Genomic DNA, 16,012 nt, shown 5'->3' with positions numbered 1-16,012 from the left:
ACACAAGAAGGCACTCACAGACGCACACGCACACCCATGCTGTATCAGAAAACAGTGAACAATCAGCTGGAGCTAAGCTTGGCAGTCCAGTCACAGCTACCACTGGAGGCTCAAAGGGCTGAATTCATAAAGATTTTGCTGTCAGTTGGTGTGACTTATTGACTGACGTATAAAACCTTTTCTCAATTGCAATGCCTGTTATTCATAAAGTCACAGGCTTAGCGACTGTGGAGAGGCAAGATTAAATGTACTAACGGGACATTGCAAATTGGGAATGACTCCACCTCTCAACGTGCACTTTGCACCTTATTGCAACTCAGAAGGTGGCGTGGGCATGAAAGGGGTCTCCCCCTAATCCCTTTGAAATGCTTTGCAGTGTATCATTAAGTCACAGTCGTAATTGTGGTTGCAAACCATTCATTTGATATCAGTACCCAAAGGGGAATCTCACCCACCCATATATTGGAAGGAGCCAGGCACGTCGTGCTTACACCTATTGTCAAAGTGGGCAGAAGGATAGGAATCGTCCCACCTGCTCCCCAAGGATATTTTCCTATAGATTGATTGATTTATTGATTTTTCACAGTTAATTAAAACCATTGCAATAAAATGTCTCCGTAGCATCTTTACCTCATCAAAAACAAAGTGAAGCATACCATCAAATTCGTACCACATATTTCCTATAAGGCAATCTTATAATTACTATTATGATCACAGTACAAGCTTCAAAATCAAGGATAAAATGAGCCTTATGGCTCAATTTTGTGAAGAGACACTAGGGCAAAGTGCAAAAATAGTCTGTGATGAGTTTTTGGGAAGGAGGGACCAGTTGAGCAGAGGCAGGAGAGGCAGAAAGCAAGTTGTCCAAGAATCTCACATATTTTCCGGACCTTGCAAGTGCTTGAATATCTGAGGAAGTAAAACAGAGAGCAGATGTCTCCCAACATGTGCTGAAGCCCCTTTTTAGATATAAGGGTTTTAGGAGAAGTCTTCTAGGAGTGTCATGGGCTGGACAACAGCACAGAAGATGCAGCCATGATTCAGACCTGTAATTGCACCTATAGGAAAAACACCAAGCTGAGATCTCAGGAAAAAAGGGATGTGAAGAGACAGAGACGTCAACAGTATGCCTGGATCTGTTTCTTTGCAGGGGAATAACTAAGTATCGATGGCTCTTTTATCCTTCACCAGCAAAGCAAAAACAGGTAGCTCAAGTGTAAGAATGATGACAAATACTATGGCTGGATCAGTCTGAGTGGAATAAGCAAAATGCAGGGGTGCCCAAAACCACTCTCAGAACTGACTGTTGGAAACACAAAGGATGTCTGTACCCTCTTTATAAAGTTGAGGTAGAACCATCCAGACAGGGTGTCAAGAATGCTCTTGCAGAATCTGGGGTCTTCACAGAGAGAAACCGTTTGTGATCCAGGGTTTGAGTAACTGCTACGGATTCAACTTGACAGGTTCAGGACTATAAACTGGGGGAATTCTGAAGCCGACTGCTTCATTCTGGGCAAGGAGCTGCACCGCTCTACTGAGATAGAGACCTGGAAGTCCTACAGCATCTCTGCAATGTGGACTGAAGCACATTCGCCTCAAATCAGAGAGTACCATATAGCTCGTCACTGTGTCAGTCCCACCAAAGTGATCAAGCATCAGGGTGGTAGACAATCATGACTGAATCTGGAAAGAACCAAAGTGCCAGAGGTACTTCTCAGATGAAGGACATTTCAATCAGTCTGAATTACTCACTGGTGCAACACTGGGAGGGCACCAAGCTTATTTGTTTGGAGTGAGGAAGTCCTCAAATATGAAGATCTATCAGACCATGAGGAACATAATCCAGACATAACCTCATTTTCACCCAGCACTGACGCTGCCACTGATTTCCAGAACCGGCACATGCAGGTTCACTAGTTGTGGACAGTGACTATGTTGGCTGGGGCACGGCAGGACAATGCAATCTCTGATTTGATGAGTGCACCTCCATCTGGAGTGGCACAGCCCCCTGCAACCAATGAATACCACAGGCACTGCCTATGCTATTTAGACAAAAACAAACAAAAGGTATGGTGCAAGCTAAAAGATACCAAAGGGAAAGAACCCCATTCTGTTGGGAAGGTACACCACCAACATCAGCAAAGACCAGGTCCTCTTCCCCGTAAACACCAGCCATTCTAAAGCCCCTGGGGGTGATACAGAGACTGTTTTCACTTTGCCCTTGAGTGCCATTCCGAATTGCCCTAACAGAATAGTCCATGTTATCTCCCAAGAATTGCAAGAATATTACTTGAGAATAGAATAATAATTGATCCCCTCTAATGACTATATAGCGTATTGTGTTGTGTTTAAATATAAATGCGCACCCTCTTTTAAGACAAAGCCCTTACTGGACAATGAGTAATTAATATCTGCTGGATAGTTTATTGAGCTCTGAGTCGCTAATTTCATGCCAATTCCCTGGGTAGGCCTTGGACTGATCAATTTCATTGCCATGTGATTTAATCGCTAGAGGGTGAAAGTGGTGCTCAGTTTTTGGCTCAATAGTAATGATAAGCCCCAGGAAACCAGTGGCTCCTATTGTGACAGTCTCAGTCCGGTAACCTTTATCTGCCCTTGGACTCCTGAATAGTACCCCACAAAGTTCCTTGGCCTACCAATCTCCAGGGTGTAGGAACCACTGTTGTTAGCTCAAACTATCTGCAAACTAGTCGAGAACTCCTGGACACCGAGGACCAATATAAGTCACAGCGGAAAAACATTGTCAGGAACCACAAACAAATAAGCACAGAGAGAGATAACTGTGCTTATTCGTCAACAAAATGATATGAGGGATCAAGGAGGTATTAAAGTAACAAAATGGAGCAACAGGGATCTAGGTAACAAACTAATCCGATAGTAGAAAAAAGCTTATCCTAAGCAGGTCATTGTCAGGCAACTTCCTTACTAAGCTGAAAGTTTTAAATTATTGCTCTGCTGTGTCAACCCAGAAGCAAATGCCCAACCCAGAAGTTATTATTATAAAACTAGTTAGTGGTCTACCTATCATACTAACCAGCCCTGCCTTGTCTTCCAAAGATCTCTATTCCTTTGCCTGTGGGTAAAAGGCAGTAAGGAGAATGTGGTCTAGTCTGTTGCTTTTTCTGAAGAGCAATCAATAACTCAATCAATCAATGTACTTGTAGAGAGCGCTACTTACCCATGAGGGTGTCAAGGCACTGGGGGGGTGCTGCTACTGCTCGAGGTTCCGGGTCTTGAGGAGCTTTCTGAAGGTGAGCAGGTCTTGGGTCTGTCGTAGGTGGGTGGGGAGGATGTTCCAGGTCTTGGCGGTGAGGGAGGAGAAGGATCTGCCACCGCAGGTCGTTCGTTGGATGCGCGGCACGGCGGCAAGGGCGAGGCTGGCGGGGCGGAGCTGGCGAGAGGGGGTGTAGAAGTTGTTACACTGAATCCTAAGAGTACCACCAACACAGAAGAGGCCTCCTGACTGGAGCTGGTAGGAAACCATAGCATTTCGAGCTACTGGATATCATGACAAGCCTTTGCCAGTCTAAGATCATGAACGAAGGGGTCAGGCTCCAAAGAGTGGTCTGGTACTTCATAACGCTGCCATGCATTACGTGCTATAGGTGCCCATGATGATTCCTGGAGTCAAGGACCGATTCAACCTTGTATTTGAGAGAATCATTAACAAAAGTGTGTGGTGGACGGTTTTACAGAATGGAGCCACAGTGTTTCATGTGAGAGATGTGCACCACCAAGTGATTCACCACTTATCGGGTAAATGTAAACAAACTGCTGCAGTTCAATTAATGTATATGTATCTTAAAGGGACCTGCAATCCAACGCATAATTTGTGATGAAAACCTGCTATGGAAAGAAATGGTTGGGAGAGCTGTACCATATCACAAAGATTGATAGCTTACTATGAGTATGAGGTGATATTTTATAATCAGCCATAACCTTGAGGGCAACATACAAGGATGGAATCCAAATGAACAGCAAAAGAGTGAAGTGCAAAATGAACTGTGTAGGATATGTTATAAGCCAATCAAGCCAGAATAACCCACTTGGTCTATTCAAAAGGAAGGGAGTAATTTATCAAGAAACAATAAGTATATTGTTCTATAGACAGATTCAACCTGTCTGTCAATCTGTCTGGTTGTGATTCTTTCCAAAATGTGATCACAAAGAGAGATCCCCGATCTGGAATGACTGTGGAGTTTTAAGATGCGTTCTATAAAGATGCAGAAGGATCTATGAATGTTCTTAATTTCTTAAGTGCAATAAAGTCTCCTCACCAGGTGAAGTAGCCGGCCACCATCAACAAATTGATGTATTCCTATTATAGGGTAATTCCAATACTTGTTTGGTTTTCTTGTTTAGTTTATTAATTTATGTTTACTGAACACTGAAGGTGTCCACCTAAGTCACAAAACCACCAACACATAAAAAAGATTTTGTTTTGCAAATAAAATAGACACAGAAAATTATTTCTCCACAGCAAGAGATCAGAAACTCCTAAACGGAATTCAATGATAAAATAATTTTCTGTTAAAAAGATAGCAGCATATCATACAGTACAAAGTATTAAAGTTTCCTTTGTGCTAGTGCAAGAGTTTAGAAGATAAATAACATAAGATAGTTTAGATACCGTAAAATAGAATCAGAAGATAAAAAGTAGAATCTCCCAATTAAAACAAATATTAGCAACTACTCCCTACGTATCTCATGTACTTTGAAGGTATACACCCGTTACAACGGATCTTTTACTCCGCAGACCCATTACAACGCGACCATTACTCCGCATACCATTACAACGCATTGCGCTGGGGGGCGCTCTAGGATAGGGAATAAGTATAATTTACTATCCAACACCTTCCCTAGGGTCCACGGGGACTGGAGTTAGAATAGTAAATTATACTTACCACTATCCAGCGCCCCAAGGCGCTATGCGTTGTAACGGTATGCGGTGTAAAAGTCGCGTTGTAATGGTCTGCGGAGTAAAAGTATGCGTTATAACGTCATACATCCAGAGATTCTACTACTGCTGAGGCCAAAGGAATTGTTAGCTGTAGATATATTTGTCTCATCCATTTCCATCGGCAAAACAACAAAGCTGGGCAAATAAATAATACATGATTAACATCTTGGAGGCTGTTATTGCACAGATTACAGATCGGTAATGAACCATACCATTTAGCCAGTAGAGGATTTAAAGGGAGCAGACCATGCCTCAATAGTAACCATACCAGAAAACAGAAATGGGCCTTGACTCAAACTCAGTCGACCAGAGAAGCACAGAATCCGACCCGGCAGTTTTGCAAAGCAAGAGAACAAACGACTCTTGACAGAGACAGCTAAACCATGAAAATAAAGTCAAGGACTGACAAAGCGTGGATATAAAATTAGCATACGGCGAAACTGGGGCTACACTTGGTAGTTCAAATCTCCCGAGTCATTAATAGGGATTCAAAGGCAACTTCATCACATACGAAAAGGTTTGCGGAGAAGACTTAAGACTCTTTTTGGGTCCTGATGAGAACCCCACCAGTTTGAGGGTTCGAAACGCGTCGACCTTGTCCCGAGTCACACGAACTGAGGAGTCATCATTGTTTCTTTAGTTTAATTCAAAGTCACAAATTCTAAAATTACTAGAAATGTTTTTTACAATCAATTTCATTCCTGAAGTGTAATTTTTGATTTCATTATAGTGTGACTACGGACCATTGTACAGTGTGTGTGTGTAGTTTGAAAGAAGTATGTATGTGGTTTAAGTGCAATTCGTTTAATCGTAAATGTATTGTTTATTGTGTACATATTTGTATATATATTTAGTATTTTGTCATATAAGGTTTGTTGCACAAAGAATATTTCTTTAAAAAAAAAATTCAAAAAAGAAAAAATGCAAGCTACATCATTAAATGATGCAAATTAATAATCAGACGTTTATGTTTCATTCATAAGGGTCATTATCAAGTATCAATTTCAAATCACTATCAGTCCTGGCACACACATTGTTCTTTCAATAGTAACCATAAGTGGTGCGCTCCATGCAGCAAGTTCCAAGAAATATAAGCCTATACTTTATTTACCAAGCAGGAGTCAATAGCCGGATGGTTACCCTTCTTTAAAATACAAGTTTCCCAGTCCCTAGAGAAACTCGTATCCCAAGTGGCTTGTTTCAGGGTGGCTTTGAATTGATACGGTGATAAAGTAAAAATCAAGGGCTGGTATAATTGTAGCAAATCAATCACAGTCAATACGTTTCTAAAGATCATTGACTGTTCTTTTAAACCTTTCAAAATTTCATTTGAAATAATTTCTATATGGGCTTTATTGCTTAGTTTGCCACACACTATTTTTCCTAAAAAGATATATGATTTTACAAGTTCCAAATTTTGGCCGCCTACAAACCATGCAAAGTTTCAATATTTCGACTTTTTTTCTACCATGCATGCACATCATTTTACTTTTTGATGTATTGATTGAATTTTTGGAGTGCCTGCAGACGACTATTTAATCCGTTAGATGTTAAATCAAAGATTATTATGTCGTCAGCATAAAGTAGACACATGATCAATTTTCCCCCAATTGCCGGGGCGATGCACTCACTTTGGGCCAGATAATCAGGGAGATCTGAGCTGTATAGGGAAAAGAGCAGGGGGCCTGTAAGCATCCGTGTTTTAATCCATTTGTGGTAGGGATGGCTTGTGAAATACCCTCCCACAAAAACTCTACACCAGGTATCAGTATGGAGGTCACAAACTAGCTCCAGAAGGGTGCCTGGCATACCAAATTTTAAGACCTTACCTAACAGCAAAGGACGATCTACTTTGTCAAAAGCTGTGGAGAAGTCAATAAAAGCTATATGGACCTTTCCTCCTCTAATTTTAACATATTTTTCATTTATTACCTGAAGGGCGGTCAAATGATCAATCGTTCCGTGTTTAGCCCTAAAGCCAGTTTGCTCCATAGGTAGAATTTTATTGGCATTTGCCCAATTACTAATTTGGGTCAGGAGGCATTTAGCAAAGAATTTCCCATTGCATCAAGAAGTGCAATCTGTTGATAGTTTTGAGGGAGGTCACGGTCTCCTTTCTTAAATAGTGAGACTATGATACTTCCCTTCCAGGAGGGGGGAACCATTTTTCTTTCATAACAGTGCTTAAAAACGATTTTACTCCAAAGTACTATTTTGTTTTATGACAGTGATTGGTATTTCATCAGGGCCCATCGCAAATTAAGTATACATTCCCCTGATCACCCTTTCTATGTCTTTTGCAGTAGGTGCTACACTTATTTGTGCCCTCATTTGCTGCATAGACTCCCTGAATAAAACGAGCCCATTTGTATTCCTCAATAGCGACAGGGAGTGATCAAGCTCTGGCTCCACAGCCCTCCGCCGCAAGGGTTCCGATTCCTCCTCCTTTTTAATAATAATATTCTATAAAATCTTTCCGAGGTATAGTTTAGATGCTGTTTCCTGACTAGAGTATTTATTTCATAATTTATCGGAAAAAGGGATCGGAGGAACCCTTAAAAACCTTTCCTTCGGCTCTGATACCTTGCAGTTTTCGCTACTTGTTGTATAAGTGCATTAAAACTTTATATTTATTTTCCTGCCCAACTGGGCAGCTTCTCTAAATTAGCCTCTAAGATGCCATTGAGGCATAGAATAGCCCTGTTATCCCAATGGCGTCTCCCTGTTTTCTTACCAAAGCTAACATACTCACCGTCTAATAGCCAAGGACAGGAGGAGATGAATACAAATTTATAAGGAGAGTTAATAGCTTGTGATCCCTAAAAAGGATTCAGAAACCTTTAAGTCTCCCAACAGGAAGAAAGAGGCACTACCCAACACCACTTAGTCCAAATTGACTCTCCCCTAGAAGTTTTACATGTAAAAGCTGCTGTTGAATCAGAAGGAAGTCTTCCATTTACTATAACACCATCGACCTTTTTCAATTCAACCAATATTATTTTCCCTCTCTTATTAGTTCTTATTTTTTGGGGAAAAAAGAGCTTGTAGGATCCGCATAAATTCCTCTTTTTCTTTATCCAGAAAACTATCTAATGTAAATTAGAAATGTTACAATTCAAGTCTCCTACCAAAATTATGTGTGGGGTAGATTATTTATCATAGGTTTTTTAATATAGGAGAAGACCCCACTTAAGAGGGCATCATGAGAGGCATCTGGTGGAATATAGGCGTTTATCAGCATCAACTGAGGTCTTCTCACATTTCCATCAGAATTAGATAAAATTACTACCAGAAATAAATTGTTAGGATTTTTAAAAAAAACATATTTACATTGGATCTTAGTAGACAAGCCCCCCCCCCTCTTTGCATGTCCCCTCCTGGAAGGTGTTGCTTTGCCATCTAAAGTGAGAAAGTCCTTACAACTCAAATCATCCATTCACCTGGTCTCCTGGAGACACACCACATCCAACTCTAAAGAATTCAAATAATGCAACTTCTTCCTACTATTATTTACCGCATTCCAGGATATGATTTTTAATTCATTGCTAGTGTCCTCACCAGGTGAAGTAGCCGGCCATCATCAAGACATTGATGTATTCATATTGTAGGGTAATTGCAATACAAAATCCAAGCAGATCATTGATCACAAATGTTACAGAGCGTGGATCGGTTGTAAAAAAACAAAACACCTATCTAGTATGCAAGCTTTTACCTTTGGTGCATGTTGCACACTGGGTAGTGTAATTGTGAACGGACTGAGTGCACTTTGGCCACCAACGAGTACCTCCTTTGTGTTTCTTTATCCAAGGTGGCCTTCTACCAGAGAGTTCTGACACCAACTTAATACCTGTCTCTAGAGGGATTTGTCTGGCTCATTTAAAGCTTGCTTATGAGATAATAATGTTGTATTGTTTTGCTTTTGTGATTGGGGATTGTTGTATCCACAAATCTGGGTTTATTTTTCTTGACCCTGTTGGCTTCTATGGAGAAAAGAGGAGACAGGATTATTTGAAGGGGTGGATAAGAACAGAAGTCTAGGAGGATTAGGCACCATATCATGTTCATCCACTGGTCTAGGGATAGCATTGAAGAGCATTGACCATTCCACGTCAGTTGTTAGCCTGAATGAGATCTGATTTTCAAAACGGGAAATGACTATAATCATTGGGCATGTTTTGCATTTGTACATTTCATTGAGATTAGATATAACATATTTTAATGATCTATCCAAAAAGTTTTCTTATGATTGCCCCTCAAAGTAAAGTCTAAATGCTTCTTTTATTGCAAAGAGGTCCAGATCATATTTGGTCAGTGCTTAATTTGCAAAATAACAAGTGCCAAGGCCCTAACCAGAAGGCCACTGCAGCTTGCACAACTCATTGCCCCTGTCATCGCTGCCAAAACAACTACTAACCATCTCTCTCCCCTGCAAGTGCGACAGTTCAGATTATTCCAGGTGCCCAAAGCTAAAGGAATGGCTGGGATGGAAGGTATTAATAATATTTTAACGTATATTGTATTCATAAACAACAGTTGTTCTGCTCATCTCTAAATTTGATGAGCAGCACCACCATGTGGCAGTGTTGACAATTAAGTGCTGGTATCGAGCACAGGAAACCAACCAGGTGCCGGTACTGAGCACCAGGAAGCAAGTGCTCAAATTAAGCACTGTATTTTTTGTAGTTTTGTTCTGAGCTGGACCAAGTTCTGGAAGAAAAGTTGACAGGATGGATTGCTAATATTTTTAGATTCCACTGGAACTGATCAGCAACTTTTGCATTTCACAAGGCACTGGTTTCTATAATTTTTGACAACTGTAAATCAGGGAGTCTCGGGATGGGTGCAGAGGAAAGGCAGCCTTCTCGGGTCTGAGAGCTACAACTTGCTCCCTAGTGAGTAGAACAATTGGTGAAATGACTGTAAGCATTCAAAACCTGACAAAGTTGCAGATTTCTTTGACCTGATAAGGAGAAGGCTAATCAAGAATTGCTTACTCCTTACCAATGTCAATGCAGTTGCCTAAAACCTGAATGCTAAAATTGGGTTTGAGTCACTCAGAACAGACATTTTGACTTTTATGAAATAATAAATGCTGTCTGAGGCATTTCAGTATTTCTCTTGATGTCATTGGAGAATACTGGAATATATAAAAATGCCCAGTAATCCAACAAATCACATAAGATACAATTCAAAAAATGTTGAAACGTGGCGGGGGCACTACAGAGCACAAAGGGCATTCCAGATATCCATGAAATCATTACAATGTGTGAATGCCATCTTCCCCTCACTCCTTGTAGACCCCCGTCCTTCCATTCACAGGCTTTGAGAGGTATTCGCAAATTGATTCCTTATAACATTAATATTAATGGAGAAAGGTTTCTGCAAATCCTGTGTTCTATAATGGATTACTACATCCAAGTACAAAAACAATTTCAGGCTGCATTGCATATTATGTACAAAAGTAACCTCTACAATGAAATTATACTTTTAGGGGCATATTTACAAGACCTTATCGCCACCGGAGCGTCACTTTTTTAGAAACTGCGGTGGCATAGTGCTATTTTCAATATTTAGAAGGTGGCGCTAAGCCATTTAGCGTGCCTTAACATCACCTTGTAAATATGCCCATTTCTGCCACAGTCCTCTGTGGCATAGGTGCGTGCAATTGGGTGTTGCTGTTGGCATTCCACCGTAACACCCATTTCTTTTTGATGCTGCCCCAGACTTACAAGGAGGTGTAAATCTGTAGCAGTGCCAAAAACTAACACCATGCAGGAGCAGGTGTTAGAATGGCGCATGAGGAGAAATGCTTTTATTTCTCCTCGTTTTTGCTTTTTTCTATGTGTGCTGCATTCTGAAGCACACACAGAAAGAGCAAAAAACGATTAAAGATTGTTTATGTGCAGGCAGGTTTCCCTTCCTGCACTTAAAAAATCAATACATATTGATGATTTGCTACTTCTATGTGTGCTGCAGAATGCAGCACACACAGAAGAAACAAATAGCCATTTTGGATTGTGTGCAAGAAGGGACAACTTCCTGCACATAAACAATCATTCCCTGCAACGCAGGCACCCTTGCATAATGGTGCAAGGGTGGCTGAGTTGGTGCTAGGCACTAATTTTAGCACCAGCTCTAGGGAAAACACAGAAGTGCGCCGTATCGTAATAAATACGTTGGAGTGTGACTGTGACATTTGGTGCAGCTCTGTGCTCCGGCATTTTCTAGCACATATGCTCCTTAGTCTATCTGACCTTCTCATGAAGAGTAAGCCTTCACCTAACCAAATGGCCTTGGCTTGCTGTTCTTTGACTAGTACAGGAGGATATATTATCCAGAAGGCCTTCATTTATCGCACTGATTTTCACATGTCTGTTTTTCATTGTGATTATGTCTCCATTGTAATTAATGGAAGACCAGCCACCCTGGTTTGGCCACCATTATACATACAGTTGCATTCTTGTACCTATAGCTCAATTGGTTCAATTGAACAGAACCACGACTCAGTGGCGTATCTAGTCTTATGGTCGACTGTGGTCTGACCCTGCATTTGCTGTGTAAGAGCGTGAGGGGTGCTTGTGGCTGCCCCGTAAGGCAGTTACGGGGCAGAATGCAGCACACACAGAAGTAACAAATAGCCATTATGGATTATGTGCAGGAAGGGACAACTTCCTGCACATCAACAATCATTCCCTGCAACGCAGGGACCCTTGCACTATGGTGCAAGGATGCCTGTGTAAATAGTGCAAGGGTGCCTGCGTTGGTCCTAGGCACAAATCTTAGCACCAGCGCCAGGGAAAACACAGGGGTGCACCGTATTGTAATAAATACAGCGCATCCCTGCATTTTGAAAATGTTGGAGCATGATGCTGCAAAATTTGGTGCAGCTCAGTGCGCCAGCATTTTCTAGTAAATATGCCCCTTAGTGCATCTGACATTCTCATGACGAGTAAGCCTTCACTCAAACAAATGGCCCTTGCTACGCCTTTGCCATGACTTAAAGTCCTAGAAAACATAGCTTGATAAAGGAACCTCAAAGTCTGGAAAGATAGTGTCCCTGGGCCCTATTCACAGAATTAACTTAAGACAAAATCCTAAACTTACTACTTTTGGTATTCACAGAATGCACTTACTACTTTTTGTATTCACAGAATGGATTTATGACTACTAACTTTACGTCCGCCGGAGGTGGGACTTCCGGCCCAGAGGTGGGACTTCCGGCCAGAGGTAGGACTTCCGGCCCAGAGGTAGGATTTCCGGCCTGGAGGTGGGGATTCCAGCCGGTGGCGGAGATTTAGCCATGGCCAAAATCTCCAGCTCAGGGCCGGAAGTCCCACCTCTGGGCCGGAATCTCTGCCTCCCGGCGGGAATCTCTGGCCTGAGTTCGGACGTAAAATTAGTAGTCGGAAATCCATTCTGTGAATACCACAAGTAGTAAATGCATTCTGTGAATACCAAAAGTAGTACGTTTAGGATTTTGTCTTAAGTTAGTTCTGTGAATCGGACCCCCTGTCACTATGGCACAGATCAACATAATGACCACATTGATGCCACGTGAAATAAGTTATATAGTTCTTCATTTATCACAGACAAACAAACAGCACTCTATAATCTGTAAATATCCCTCAGCCATGGCAAAGCACAGTGTCCTGTACGTCCTCTTCCCATTAAACATGAAGACATGGATGAACCATATGTAGCTGACTTCAATATCTTAAGGACCAATAATCATTCATATTTGTAAACACAAACATATCACCCCTTAAGGCTTCAAGGCACTCGGGGACGTTGGGGAGATTAAGTGAGCTATTGCCCAGAGTCAAATAATGCTGATCTGCCGCAGGGGTTTGATCCGTGATCCCAGCGCTATGGAGTCAGCCGCTCTGGCTGCTGCGCCACACCACTCCTCCAATAAGATGATAAGACATGACTTCACACAGACCATTAATGTACATTGACTCTTGGCTACTTGGAACACAACACCTTGGTCTAGTGCTATACATTTATCTTGTAAGTGGAGATCAGTTTCATCAGATGGCCTGAATTACGACAATTCAAACAATTATAGGAGCAAAGAGGGATACTGGAGCGGGTCGCCCTCCACTCAAAATCAGCAAAACAATAAAGACCCACTCCACTGGCGTACGTCCCAATCAGTGACTATAGGGGGGTGTTCCAAACGTCCTACTCCCTACAACTCTCTTACCAATTTTATAAGAGACACTATGCACTGTTCTCCGCCCACGTATAAAAACCTGTTCTCCCGGGCCACACACCAGAACCCACACGTTCGGTGTACCCAAATATCGGGGATCACCACTACATCCACACCCAACGTTGGACACTGCTCCTACTAGAGCAAAAAATGTGAAAGACGCAAGTGACACCTCACGGAAACACCGCCATCGGGGTAACTGGTATACAATTTCCAGACAGGCCCCTGTCTCATCATCGGTTGTCACCTGCGTCTTAAAGAAAAATAAGATGAAAGGAAAAAAGTGTCCAAAACAAACAACATATACAGTGACAAACTAGTGAAGGCGCAGAAATATCTGCTGGTGACCAACACATACAAACAAAGTGAAAATAACGTAACAGAGTGCATAAAAACACACACAACAATCCGTCCCTTACCCAGTTTTATTCATAGGGCGGAGATTGTGTGCTTGTGTAAAAAGGCTGGTAGTTAATCATGCCTACCACAACCTACTGCCAGTGCCGACATGTTTCACTGCTATGTTATATTAAAGCAGTTTCTTCAGGGCTGCACTCGTGGGATGTCACTTCACTGTTTTGGACACTAGTTCTGTAGTGAGCAGGGGGCAGCCAAGCCACTCATACCGGCCGCTCCCGGGAGAACAGGTTTTTATACGTGGGCGGAGAACAGTGCATAGTGTCTCTTATAAAATTGGTAAGAGAGTTGTAGGGAGTAGGACGTTTGGAACACCCCCCTATAGTCACTGATTGGGACGTACGCCGGTGGAGTGGGTCTTTATTGTTTTGCTGAATTACGACAAGACAGGTCCTGGGAAGTGAAACTAACTCCCCTCTTTTACAGTAATACAGAGTCGGCAAAGTCCATCTTAACCTAAATATTCACTGCCTTCTCTGTTTGCTGTCTGGATGACGTTTAGTATTTTAAATTAATGCCTTGTATTTTGTTGGGCACTGAGTGACAGTGGAAATGTATACATCTCAAGTGGGAACTATACCCAACAGAGTTGACAGAAAGGCCAGTGAACTTACAGAAGTTTAATAACTCTCTTCCAGGGGAAAAGAGCCAGGCTCTTTGCAATGTGATGTTAAGGCAACACACATGGGGATTTCTCTATAAGTGCTTCCCATGAGCCTCTGCAAAAATATGAATATTAAATGCCACACTCCACCGCTGTCAATCTACTTAAGCCAGTGGGACCTTGGGAGTCATGGAACTCAAGCTTGAGGAAGATGGGGAGGCATTTGGCCTAGCAGCTAGAGCTGCTGACTATGGAACACACAGACCTGGCTTGAATCCTGGTTTAGGCTCCTTATCCTATGATTCTGTGCAAATAAATGAATCTCTTTGCACCTAAAAAGAAAATAATAAATGTGTAACGTAAGCTGGTTCTCTTATAAAGCACACTGGTGGCAGTGAGCTAGGTTGTTATATAAAAAATTGCAAAAAAGCAACACACAGAAAAAAAAGAACTGCATCAAAATTAGATAGTGACCCTGATTTGAGTTAGTTGAAATCAAGGTGATATTTATTGAACCTCATAAATAATGATTTCTCAGGCTTCGGTATTTGTCGGATGCAATAAATAACACATAGCAGGAGTTTCTGTGTAATATTTGAAATCCGTGTGGGAAGATAAATACTGTATATCAAGCCTACTGAAATTTAACCCCTTCGATGCTGGCCCGTTTCCGCCGCTGTGTGGTAAACAAACGAACAGGGCGGGGCCGTGACGAACCCCAGCCGTCATCCGCACACGAGCACCGCGGAGCGTGACGGCTGGGGTTCGTCACCAGCATGCAAGGAGTTAATGAAGCAGGAGATATTTAGTGAACTTTGGGACTGATTTAGATCTTGGCTGACAGGTTAATCTGTCAAAAAGGTGACGGATATCATGTCCACTGAAATTGTAATCCCATAGGATATAATGGGATTTATATACTTGCTGGATGGGATATCCGCACCATTGCGACTGAGTAAACCCAAAGGCAAGATATAAATCAGGTCCTTTGTGATTACTGGGTGTGTTAAATAACATCTGCTTTGTAATTCCGAACTCTGGGCTAATAGGGGATTGCTCAGTGGTCCTCAATACTTCAACAACCACCTCTCCTTCCACGCACCGAAAAGAAACCTATGATAAACCGACCTCTCAATAGCCACCAGCCCACGCTTCTACAGGAACAGAGCTGGTTGAAGGTCCTTCTCCTACCTTGCAGCCAAGACATGGACCGAGCTCCCCATCCACCTCCGGCGAAGCCCGACACTGGACCAATTCAGGAAAGACCTCAAGACCTGGCTCTTCGAATGACCCCAACTGAGCTGTACCACCCCCTATCTCCCCCCCACCCCCACTCCCTCCAGCGCCTTGAGACCCTAACGGGTCAGCAGCGCTCTCTACAAAACACTGAATGATCGATTGGTCAGAAAACAAGTACTCACTGATACTCAGGTCTTGCGTCTTCAGACACATATGAAGCCAACAAAACAATGTATTCAATGGGGCACAGCTCATCACTGCTTTTTTACAAACTAAGCGAACCCGCCGTGATCTGTCTGCCATCACATGCCTACTCAGCCTCGCACCAAGCAGGGCAAATTCACACTTCCAGTATCAGTCAGAGAACTTCATCTGTGAAACATATTTTTCATCCAAGAAACGTTTGCTAATTAGCAATCAGACAAAAATGTCACAGGTTTTTTTTCTCGAGCTTCTTCGAGTAGACGAAATTAGGATATTACCACAGTTCACCCTGTAATAGTGATACACTTACTGTAGCAGAGGAAATGACAACCTACCAGAGGATAATCTCGAA

The sequence above is a fragment of the Lissotriton helveticus genome, chromosome 3_1, assembly GCF_964261635.1.
Source record: "Lissotriton helveticus chromosome 3_1, aLisHel1.1, whole genome shotgun sequence".
In the NCBI taxonomy this organism is placed as follows: domain Eukaryota; kingdom Metazoa; phylum Chordata; class Amphibia; order Caudata; family Salamandridae; genus Lissotriton; species Lissotriton helveticus.
Note: the sequence above shows the minus strand (reverse complement) of the source record.